The sequence below is a fragment of the Perna viridis genome, chromosome 6 (genome assembly GCF_037379345.1).
Source record: "Perna viridis isolate PV_CMFRI_1.1 ecotype Kerala chromosome 6, ASM3737934v1, whole genome shotgun sequence".
Lineage (NCBI taxonomy): Eukaryota > Metazoa > Mollusca > Bivalvia > Mytilida > Mytilidae > Perna > Perna viridis.
This window is the reverse complement of record NC_142450.1, coordinates 5,125,211-5,137,657: the sequence shown is the minus strand read 5'-3', so window position 1 is coordinate 5,137,657 and position 12,447 is coordinate 5,125,211.

The window sequence follows — 12,447 nt, the reverse complement described above, 5'->3', positions numbered from 1 at the left end:
AGCTCGCTTTACCTTCTGCTCCTATTATAGTGAATAGTTTCCGGTAATTTACAATACAAAAAGCGGCAAAAAACATGCCACCGGGCAAAGTTGGTAAAATGAATCATAACAGTACAGAAAAAAATATTCAAGATACTATGTGTTTAATCGCTTTGTCAGGGACAGAAAAATTTCCAATAAATTCTGGAAATCGGTAGGAAAACTTTCAAGGTAGCGCATTTTTATAACCATGGTCCAAATCCTTGTCTCTCAGGTAAGTTACTGACAAAGGTGAATTAAAACAAGTAAGAATAATTGCTACAAGCACATGCATACTTTAACAGCTGCGAAATATAAAAACTATATGCAAGAGACAGTGGTATATTACTGCACATAAAACAGATATATCATATGTTTTAGCTCTGAGATGACTATTGTCGTCGATTTCGAGGTGTAAGTCTAATAACACAGAGGTTTTGTGTCAGTAATTTCTTAAATTCAAGTTCAGGTGGTCAAATGAACGGAAGCCCTTCTCTAAATTAAGGATTGCTTATGGAGAGAACAATATATTGATATGTAAAATTAAACGGTATATCTTAGCACAAGGAAATTTGTAGACGTGACTCTGGTTCCATTTGAATGTTATGCTACTTCAGAATCCACCCAAAAACTCCGCATACATTTTTTAACAACCGATTGATATACAGTAACTTTTCCTTATAGAGCTGAAGGATATGTAAACACTACAAGTTGTTACATCTTAAACTACATTAAAAAATACATCGAAAACTAAACAGATTGAAATAATGGATAATCAAACAATACACACACTTTTAAGTTTTTGTACTCCAAGATGCAGGGTATGATTTACACTAGCGGGGTTACATGTACGTACATATGTAACATCTATTACATATGAATAAATTATATAATCAATTTTGAATCAAATTTTCACCTTTCGGATTTCGTTCTCTATTTATCTATTTGTAAATTTCCATGGGATAAAATTAACCATATGCCACCCATATCATAGGAACTGCCTGATTTTCTAAAAAGACAGTTTGTTTTAATTGTATGATAGACTGTACACTGAACACCTTCATTAGAATGAGCATATAATTAATAATGATGAATATAACAAAAGTATGCTATTTTAAAAGTACGATACTGCAGTGCAAAGCAAAAGCAACATATATGCTATCATTTCAAAACCAGGTTACTTTTCTCCCAAGTTACGTTATATGTACTTATACGATAATGTTCCTAACGTTTTGAACCCATGTCGCGATAACACTCTACATACAATGTACATCAAAATATTCCATATATTGTTCATTTTACACATACAAAGTTTTATTGCTTATTTCAAATTTACTTGAATAATTCAAGAACAATGATGTAAATTATGCTGTACGGATTAAAAACTGTTACGGTTTCTCATGTTTGTGAAAACATGAAAAAACATGACAACTCAACCTTAATTTAAAATTCGACACAAAATCGAATGTTATGTTTTAACCAATGACAAAGTTTAAGAAAATCTTTACACATACGACCTTCTTAGACATTGGACTTTAAGGGCGTCTTATATGGTGGCTAAGAACTAGCTCCTCTAACTCTTTGTGGTTTTTGTTTTACTCAACAATAAATATATGTACTTGTATCATTGATGATATATATATATATATATATATATATATATATATATATATATATATATATATATATCTGCTTTTTCTAAGTCGGGGGTAGACGAAAGAGGAAAGGATAATTATGACACGTTGAACATATCAGTTTATATTGCAGATGCTTTAAAAACGCATTGTCCCCATCCCATTCGAAATCCCCGACCCCCATATACCATCCTCATTCCCCGCCCCCCAAATATACCATAGAATGGGAAGTTTTCCGTTACAAGTACAATACAAATTACACTTAAAATACAACTGCGATCACTATGATTTCATTTAATGATATCATGATATTTGATAAAATGCAATGATGAACACTGAAGAATATTCTAGAAATGTAGAAGTACTCCGTATAAAGTTGAATATGTCTGTGGGTTTGTGTCATAATTATCTTTAGTTTATTAAAATCGTAGATCTAATCTACTAATCTACATGATAACCAACCACTTATTTTTCCTTTTTAGTATATATATATATATATGCACTGACAAACAAAATCATCTAAACTAAGAAAGATTTGAAACTGGCGTTTATTTTGAAAGCCCGTACAGCTCATTTTCTTAGAATAAAAAAGAAATTTGCATTAAAAACTGCTTTGTTTTTACTCTAAAGTAGCGTTCATGTTTTCGTTCAGTAAATTCGATGATAATATATTATATCATGAATGAAAATAGGACAAGAAACATAAGGACATATCAGCCTTCGACCTATAAATTAGCCAAAAAAGAAAAAAAAAAAAAAAAAAAAAAAAAAAAAAACACACACAATACGGTGGGAAACGAAAAGGGTTATCGTTCTTCAATCTTGCATACTCCTGTGTTAGTATAAACAAGATCGACAGTAATAGTGTTTAAATGATTATTTTTGTAAGAAGTGCAAAATAATCGTAAATAATGGGTATATTTGAATAAGTAAAAATATGTTTAGAGTTGGATGTAAATATATTACAATTTTTGTAATATGAAACAAAAATTGATTTTTACAAGGGCTGATATTTGTGGTACGTTATCGTGTGTTGATATGCTAAATTGACGTTGCAATTGGTAATTGTATGCATCTTTAGTGACGTCAAATCGACATAATTTCTCTTTCGCGCTAGATTCTAAGCTGGGTGGAAGTATACTATTTGCTAAAGATTATTAAAAGGTAAAGTACCCGTAAAATATGAATGCATGGTTTTATAGTGTTTAAAACTTGCTTACTATTTGTTTTGCTTGAGTTATACAATTTGTGAAGTATTGAAGGTAAATTTGAGGAATTTTAGATGATGTAAAGAAGCATGAAGGCTACCTCATTCCATTCATCCGGCCACAGTTATAATATTTAATTTGGGACAATAAGCTTGATAAGTGGAAATGATTTATGTTTTTGGAAGTTAAATTAAATTAATGATATCTTTGCGAGAAAAAAATAAACGAATGTTATGATTGAGGATTGAAACAGTATTCGGATTTTTAATTTATCTGCCAGAATTATTTTTGAATTGCACGTAGATTTTGCTGAATTATGTACGAGTTAAATGTTCTGAATGTTAATTTGTATGTTGATAAGTTTCAGATTGGTAAAAATGCTGTCCCTTAGAAAGAGTACTCGGAAACGCATCGCCACAAACAAAGCTGGTGGTGGTAGGAAGGTGAACTGCACCGGCGAAAGATTTCAGAGCAGCGTCATACACTGTGCCTCCCCGGCAGTCTACCTCACCGGTACAATCCAGTACAACCACCCCTTCAACAGACATTCCATCACATATCTCTACATTCACGCCTGATTTAACGCTTACAAACCCAGTCCCGGGCCCATCGGGAAATCCATCGTCGAATTTCGAAGGTAATGCTATCGTTTTGTGTAATACCAATTACACACAAGCCATAAATACAACCACAAATCCAATTACATTGCCAGTACAAATGAATATGGTCACACAAAATCAATACAAAGAGTAATCAAGGGAACCAAGGTTATAGCGGTAATCAAAAGAATGTAATCCAGGGACAAAGACCAGACACGGAAAACAGACATTCACAACAAAGAACATAAAGTAACTAAAATCATACATACAAAGTAAAAAAAGTAAATGAGCAACTCGGACTCCACTAAAAACTGGGAGCATGGACCAGGTGCACCGGTAGGGTAAGCGTTCTCTGCTTTTCTAGAAACACCCGCCGAGTTGCTCATAAAAAGTCAAGTCCGGGGTAGACAAACGAGGAACGGAAAGCTATGACCCGTTGAATACATCAGTTTTCGTGGTGCTGATGGATACACCATAACGATCCACGAGTTCATGATGATGGCCATAAAACTTCTGTAGTGATGACTTCAATCTTGTAGCAACATAACCCTGTTCCAGAAGCCTATTTGTTAGAGTTCTAGCGCGATACAAAAAGTCTGCGTAGTTTCGGCAAGCTCTGGCATAACGTATGAGTTGTGATATGAACACTCCATATGCAGGTGCCGAAGGGATGTTGCCACAGATGAAAGGGCGGTTGACAAATCTGAATGAAAAGTCATCACGTTTGTCGTAAAGTTTGGTCAGTAAGTTTCCTTTACCATCGATTTCTAAGTGTAGGTCAAGATATGAGGCTGACTACACAGTGTCTGTAGTATCCTTTATCTCAAGTTCTTTTGGGTAGATGCGATGTATCAAATCCCCGAAATTAGGATTGTTTAAAGATAATACGTCATCTATATAGCGGAAACTGAGATTGAAGGATCTAGCCAAACGATATTCTTTCTTTCTGATCAGATCAGCTATAAAGTCAGCATCATAAGAGTGAAGGAATGGGTCAGCAAATAAGGGAGCACAATTTGTTCCCATTTGGAATGCCGACCGTTTGTTGAAAAACACGTCCACCACACTGGACAAATATGTTGTCGATTAAAAATTCCAGCATTTTGTAAACATCTTCCTCTGTATATTTGGAAGATGATTTGGAATTATTTCTTACAAAGTATGAGGAATCTCTACCAAGAACTATATATTTGTATCTAGGTGTATCATCTTTTTTGGAAAAACAACGATGTATAATGTTTTTAAGTCGGGATTTTAACTGAATATGTGGAATTGAAGTATACAGTGTTGAAAAATCATAGGTTTTAATGCTATTATATTCAGATAATAGTCTTGAACTGATTGTCTCCAAAAGATCTTTCGAATTTTTCAGGATCCACATTGAATTAATACCACTACGGGAGTAACAAGTGTTGTGGTAGGACTGTAGACCCTCTTTGACAGTTGTGAGTATAGAAATTAAAAGTTTTGAAAGAGGTTTTGTGGTACATTTTGCAGATCCAGCTATGAAACGTTGTTTGTATGGATTCTTGTGAAGTTTAGGAATCCAGTACATAGACGGTAAATCACATTCATCGTCTTTGGTAGAGAGACCAAAAGACGATAGCACAGATTTATGGTTTTCCACAATCTCTTCTTTGAAGAGAGTGGTAGCAGTATAGGTCCTATCACTGCTATTATTTTCTACGTCTACCTCTGATAATAAACATTGGATATAAAACGTTTTGCATACATAAACAATGTTGTTTTGGGCTTTGTCTGCTGGTACGACAACATACTTGTCATGTATAATAGACACTGTTTTTGCTACATCGGGGACTTTGAAAACTGATGTAGCCTTGGCACTCATTGACCTACTTAAAACTTTCATTCGTTTCAAAATTAAAAACTTCACTCTGACAGAGAATCAATGTCTTCTTGTTTTCGTTTTATCCATTTTCTTGCATAGTCCTCGACGGCATCCATAAGAACTTTAAAGTTATAAATCCAATTTATGGTGCGTGGTTCACGGTACTTGGGACCTTTAGAAAGGATATTACGCAGAGATTCGTTTTCAAATATCAAATATGACAAAAAGTGCCAATGATGAAAAAGCAATAAAAGAAAAGATAATTAAGGAGAATATGTAGATTTGTCAAGATTGATCAATAATTCTACAAATGATAACCAGAAACAGAACATAAGTTCTGACCAGGGCCAGTTGATTCACGAGCCATCAATATAAACAAAGAAAATTAGCATATATTGTTCGGTTCACTAAACTAGATTTCAGGAGTTATTAAAATATCTGAACACTGTTAGGCTTGGGGCAAAACGCTGTTCGGGGAGTGGTTGAATATCATATGATCGAGAAGGCCCAAGACCCTACTAGTTCTTGGGGAGCGATCGATTCAGAGCTGTGGTTACTTTGTATGCAATCCCAAACATTTCCTCTAATCTACCCTGAAAATAGAAACGGGTACAATCTAAAATGTTATGATTTAAACTACTCTGGAACTTTTACAAAAGTAAACTGTTTTTATCAGCACGTTTGTTTAAGCTGTAATGAACCTCACGCTCAGATTTATTGTCATAAGCAAGTACATGCATCTCAAGGTCCAATAGTTTTCAACAAACAGGTAATTCACCCCATGAACCAATTATTGTTTTCGTGTCTAAATTGCTTTCGAATGTTAGAATTATATGGTCTGAGATCGTGCCAAGATCGAAGTGGCGTAATACAGAAAAGAAGAAAGCAATGAATGAAGCAATGAAAATGATAAACAATTCTATGGGTGCAACTGTGGCCAGTCTAGGCGGCCATCACTTACGTTGTAATGACATTTCCTTGACAGGTGGCTTCATTAAAACCGATGGTTTATATTTGGCAGGTATGGGGAAGGACATTTTCTTTGATATCCTTCAAGGGGCTCTAGAATTGTTCCATTGTTACGGAATTCCTGTGTTGCCGCCACAAAATTATATTAATTGGTGAAAGGCTAATGTACAGTACATCCATGTGTCTAAGTTGCTTTTGCTTTCATTCACGAATGTCAATGACTACAAATGCCGTAACTTTCTAATATGAACATCTGTAACCCAGGATTCATGTATTTCACCCCCATATATGTTACAGTTATTTAATTTCTTCTATGCGTGAGCGGAATTTAGAATCTCTGTATCCAAGGATTCTATACAGATGACCAATTATCTTTAAACAATCCTAATTTCGGGGATTTGATACATCGCATCTACCCAAAAAAAAACTTCAGATACAGGATCCTACAGACACTGTGAAGTCAGCCTCATATCTTGACCTACATTTAGAAATCGATAGTAAAGGAAAACTATTGACCAAAATTGTCAATCCTCCTTTCATCTGTGGCAACATCCCTTCGGCTCCTGCGTATGGAGTGTTCATATCACAACTCACACGTTATGCCAGAGCTTGCCGAAACTACGCAAACGTTTTATATCGCGCTAGATCTCTAACAAATAGGCTTCTGGAACAGGGTTATGTTGCTACAAGATTGAAGTCATCACTACAGAAGTTTTATGGTCGTCATCATGAACTCGTGGCTCGTCATGGTGTATCCATCAGCACCATGAAAACTGATTAATTCCACGGGTCATAGTTTTCCTTTCCTCGTTTGTCTACCCCGGACTTGACTTTTTATGAGCAACTCGGCGGGTGTTTCTAGAAAAGCAGAGAACGCTTACCCTACCGGTGCACCAGGTCCATGCTCTCAGTTTTTAGTGGAGTCCGAGTTGCTCATTTACTTTTGTTACTTTGTATGTATGATTTTAGTTACTTAATGTTCTTTGTTGTGTATGTCTGTTTTCCATGTCTGGTCTTTGTCCCTGGATTACATTCTTTTGATTACCGCTATAACCTTGGTTCCCTTGATTACTCTTTCTAGTTCATTGGTATTCAAATAGTCCCTCATACCAAAATAAATCATTTATTTATACTTCTCCAACACGAAAGAGATGAGAATAACTGTACCCTAGGTTAGCACGTTATTTACAATTATCTAAATATGCATACGAAAAGATGTTTGTGCATAAAATAAAATATGTTAGTTTGTTGAATATAGTTGTGAACCCAGTTAAATGTGAATTTCAAATATTAGCATAGCGGTATTGGTCACAGACGCTCAGACCGCACTTTGTGGCGGTTTGACTGGTGGTTAAATGAATTTTGGAACTCCTGTATCCCCAGTCATTGGCGTACTTTGCACAGTGACATAATTTCGTTGAAACAGTATAACTGGACCTCTGTACCCCAGGGTCCAATATTTCATTCTGACACTTCCAGTTAAATATTCAGCGATATATTTGACAAGAATACAGATTATACCTATTTAACATTAAGTGACTGTGATACGGGGAATCTCTGTATCCCAGGATTCCCCAACTTCCGGTTTATTAAACAAATAATTCTTTAAAATTCTATTGAACAGTTCTTGCATCTTTTCAATTTCAAGTACTGTTTTATGTTATATGTTTGTAAATAATTTAATAATAATCGTGGCCAATAACGCCAAAAACTTAAACTCGTTTTACTTTATTACGCATCTTGGATAAATAAGTTTTAATTGACGCATTTTTTAGATGACTCACACAAAATAAAACGCGTGTGAACAATTCGATACATTATGTTTCTATAAGAGTTCTACATTTATTTATGAAAGGTATTTAGAACACAAAAGCTATATGAATTCAGTTTGGACTTCACAATACCAGTTTTTAATAACCCGATTTAATATTTAAACTAATTTAGTGTGAACATGAAACATTATGTCATTAATTAATACATTGATGTGGTATTTTTTTATTGAGTTCTTTTCAAATGAAAGTGGATAACTACATAAATTTATTGATGAATGCAGACAAACATTTGTATTCGAAAACATAGTTTCCACCCAAACAATGAAAGTAAGTATGAATTATTAATTATATTATTTAGCGACGTCGTCATAAAATTAAAGTTTCAAGTTTAAAATCGACATGGTTTGATTTATGTATAGTTTTCATACATGGCTAGATAAAGCAGAAGGGGCGATAAAGGGTCTTATTGGCATAAAATACAGCTGAAAATAAATAATAAAGTGTTGAAACATTATATTGTGAAATTTAATACTTGAATGCACCAATAATGAGAAAACATAAAAACTTCTGATAGTTTTTACATTGATAGACAAGAAAAGATTCTTGCAGTTTACTGATACATGTACTCAACTATTCTGTCAAATTTGTTACTTTTTGTATCTTTTCTAGTCCTATTTTTGACAAGGAAAAGTTGCCCACATCCAAGAAACAATTTCATATCTAACGAATACATTTATTATTACATACTATACCATATATGAAAATTTGTTCATAACAGCGACAAAATTAGCACTTCTCAGCAGTTTTTGTTAAATGACATAAAATTGTGGCACCTCTGAACTAATGCCACAAAATATTATATATCACTCTATCTGCATATTTTTACCTACACTTAGAAATCGATAGTAAAGGAAAACTATTGACCAAACTTTACCACAAACGTGATGACTTTTCATTCAGAATTGTCAACTTTCCTTTCATCTGTGGCAACATTCCTTCGGCTCCTGCGTATGGAGTGTTCATATCACAACTCATACGTTATGCCAGAGCTTGCCGAAACTACGCAGACTTTTTGTATCGCGCTAGAACTCTAACAAATAGGCTTCTGGAACAGGGTTATGTTGCTACAAGATTGAAGCCATCACTACAGAAGTTTTATGGTCATTATCATGAACTGGTGGATCGTTATGGTGTATCCATCAGCACCATGAAAACTGATTTATTCAACGGGCCATAGTTTTCCTTTCCTCGTTTGTCTACCCCGGACTTGACTTTTTATGAGCAACTCGGCGGGTGTTTCTAGAAAAGCAGAGAACGCTTACCCTACCGGTGCACCACGTGTATGCTCTCAGTTTTTAGTGGAGTCCGAGTTGCTCTTTTACTTTTGTTACTTTGTATGTATGATTTTAGTTACTTAATGTTCTTTGTTGTGTATGTCTGTTTTCCATGTCTGGTCTTTGTCCCTGGATTACATTCTTTTGATTACCGCTATAACCTTGGTTCCCTTGATTACTCTTCCACTGTCTGTCTCCAAAATTGTATAATTAATAATAAAATATATATTATGTTTTAACGATTGTCAGACATCTTCAACAATACACAATGGATTTGGGGTGGTGATGTATTGAGTTATAACCAGTAGAAACTCCAAAATGTTGGAAGAAGTCGAGAGCTGACAACACTAGAAAGTAATATAATTACAGATTTGATAATTTCTGTAAATGTTGCAGTTCAAATGGATTAAACCCCCACCTGCTACCCAGGTTAATATAGGTTTGTTTTGTTTTATATATTTGAGGAAAAATTGTAATTCTACGTCTGAAGTGGAAGAAGTTTTTTATTCTATAAGCTGGGTGCACATAAAAATCCATACGATTCATTCTTATGCCATTCTGCAAAAGACGGATCAAGCAGACTTATAGAACATAGTTTAATACAAAAAAGAACCTATAACTCTTGATATATTACAACGCATTGTTTTGAGATATGCCAATGATCTTCGTAACTTAACGATTTAAGGTTAGCATGTATGTGTCTTGTTTGTTACGCAGGTTTTCTACGTTTCTCTCAGAACTAGTCAATATAAGAAAATCAGATATTCAGTTCTATCCTACTCATGCTTCGTTGTATATTGAAAAAAATAAGATTGATAAAAAACTAAAAGGTTCATCTGTACTTTTATTTAGAACAAAAACTATAAATTGTCCGGTAAAAATGCTGGAAAGGTATCTGTGTAAAGCTAACATAAGTATGGCAGACGAATTCATTATTAGATCTTTAACTTTTCGTAAAAGTTCCAAGCGTATAGTTTAGGAGGAAATTCACCTTTATCATACACTAGAGCAAAAGAACTGTTGTTAAATGCATTGCAGTCCTTAGGGCTGGACAAGTCTACATTGGTCTTCATACATTTCGAGCAGGGGATGCGACACAGCAGCCACGGCCGGAATTGGTGACAGACTGTTTAAAAAAAACACGGTAGGTGGGCGTCTGACACAGCTTTAGGAGGATATGTACATGCAAATCTTGGTGAAAAACTTTCAGTTACTCAAAAAAAAATAGGCATTTAAACCGTCTTCCTTTGTCTAATCGAAAGTGTGCTACTCTGGCTAGGAGAGCTCATTTATATAAGTTCTAGTTTTACTTGATTAAATAATTTATTTTCGCTTGAACCAGGCGAACTAGAACATATATACAGTTCTTAGCTTAATAGTGCAATCGATTTTGTTGTTTAATTTGTCTCCTGATAGCATTGTTTATAAATGGCTTATTAGATGGGTATATACTTTTCTATTTTATTTAAAAAAATGTGGAGTACATTTCAGTTGTGTTATTATGACAGGAGTTAAATACATCATTCCTGTCAATTAAATCTTGTACAAAGTTTCTATAGTTTGCACTATCAAATATTTTAGTTGTTTTCTTGTAACATAATCGTTTTTGTACTTTAAAGTTTATCTGAGCACAATGTGTATTTCAGAACGGGACCATGACATCAATTCATCTTACAGTGAATTTATCATTTGTACCTGATAAATCTTGTAAATTTTCTACACCATGTAAAGATTTTTAAATTGTGCACTAGAACCAACAGATGATAACATATCAACGTAAAATCTCCTGTCATATATATTGGCATATTCATTTCAAGGGCTCGGGAAACAGAATCTTAGAAATAGTCCAATAATTTTACGTGAATATTGGTCTATAAATATACCCAACAAAATTGGTTGTTTGTGGAAGAATTTTTTTTTACCATAATAATTCAAGTTCAGGATGGGACAGATCTGGCAATTTTTTCACAACATAAACTATACTTAATATATATCGCAATCCCACCGCAAGGGGGAGTTCTAGCTGTCCCGGCGTGCGGGTGTATTGAAAACCAGTAATCTATTTGATTCATCAGATATCGATTCATATAGATAAAATTGTGATATGGTTATTGTATCATAATTATCACCAACTTCAATTTTGAAAAAAAATCTATTTTAAGATGTAAGCTGCATTCATTATTATGCACTATTTTCATAATGGTCATGGTTTTAACTGGACCATGATTTTGTTCAATACCACTTCACCAATAATGAAATGAGTTTCAAGACTCTTGTAAACATGGAACTGACAATTTTAAATGACAGTCCTATACAGATACAAAACATTGAGGACGATATTTTAAGAACATATATTAAAAACGAGTTTTACAATACATACTGAGTATTACATGTCAAAATCTGTTACAACATACTGTATCAATCCCAGACTCCTATATCATTCCAAGGGCCACCGGGTTAATACGCCATGTGATACTGATTGTAGCATGTCATGTTCATTATATCATATATTGTAACCAAACTTCAAGTATAGTCTATGAAGGGGGCAAAATAAGGTATAGGCGATATAGGTCTGAAGGTGTGCTATAAGGTATGCGATATGGGTCTAGGGGTGTGACATAGGGTATGCGATTAGGTCTAGAGGTGTGATATAGGGTATGCGATATAGGATAGACGATATAGAGTTTAAACAAACATACATATACAAGCATAGTTATATTTTAATCTAAATATATGATATGACCAAAAATCAAATGCATGGAGTGCAAAACCAAAAACGTATTGAGATTTTGAACAGCAAACTAATTCAAATTGCTATTAACTGAAAAAAAGAAAATTACAAACTTGGCAAAACATAAAAGACCGAAAACATGTAGAAATGCCATAACTGGATGTGATCAACAATTTTTATGCTGTTGTTGATACAAGTTTGTTGCATACACATGTTGTAAAAAGGGCACCTTAAAGCATTATCGATAATATCAAAAAATATTAAAGCAAGATAATACTCTTAAACCAAAGAAGTTTCTTAATAAATATTACCTTAATATTTGCACATGTATTG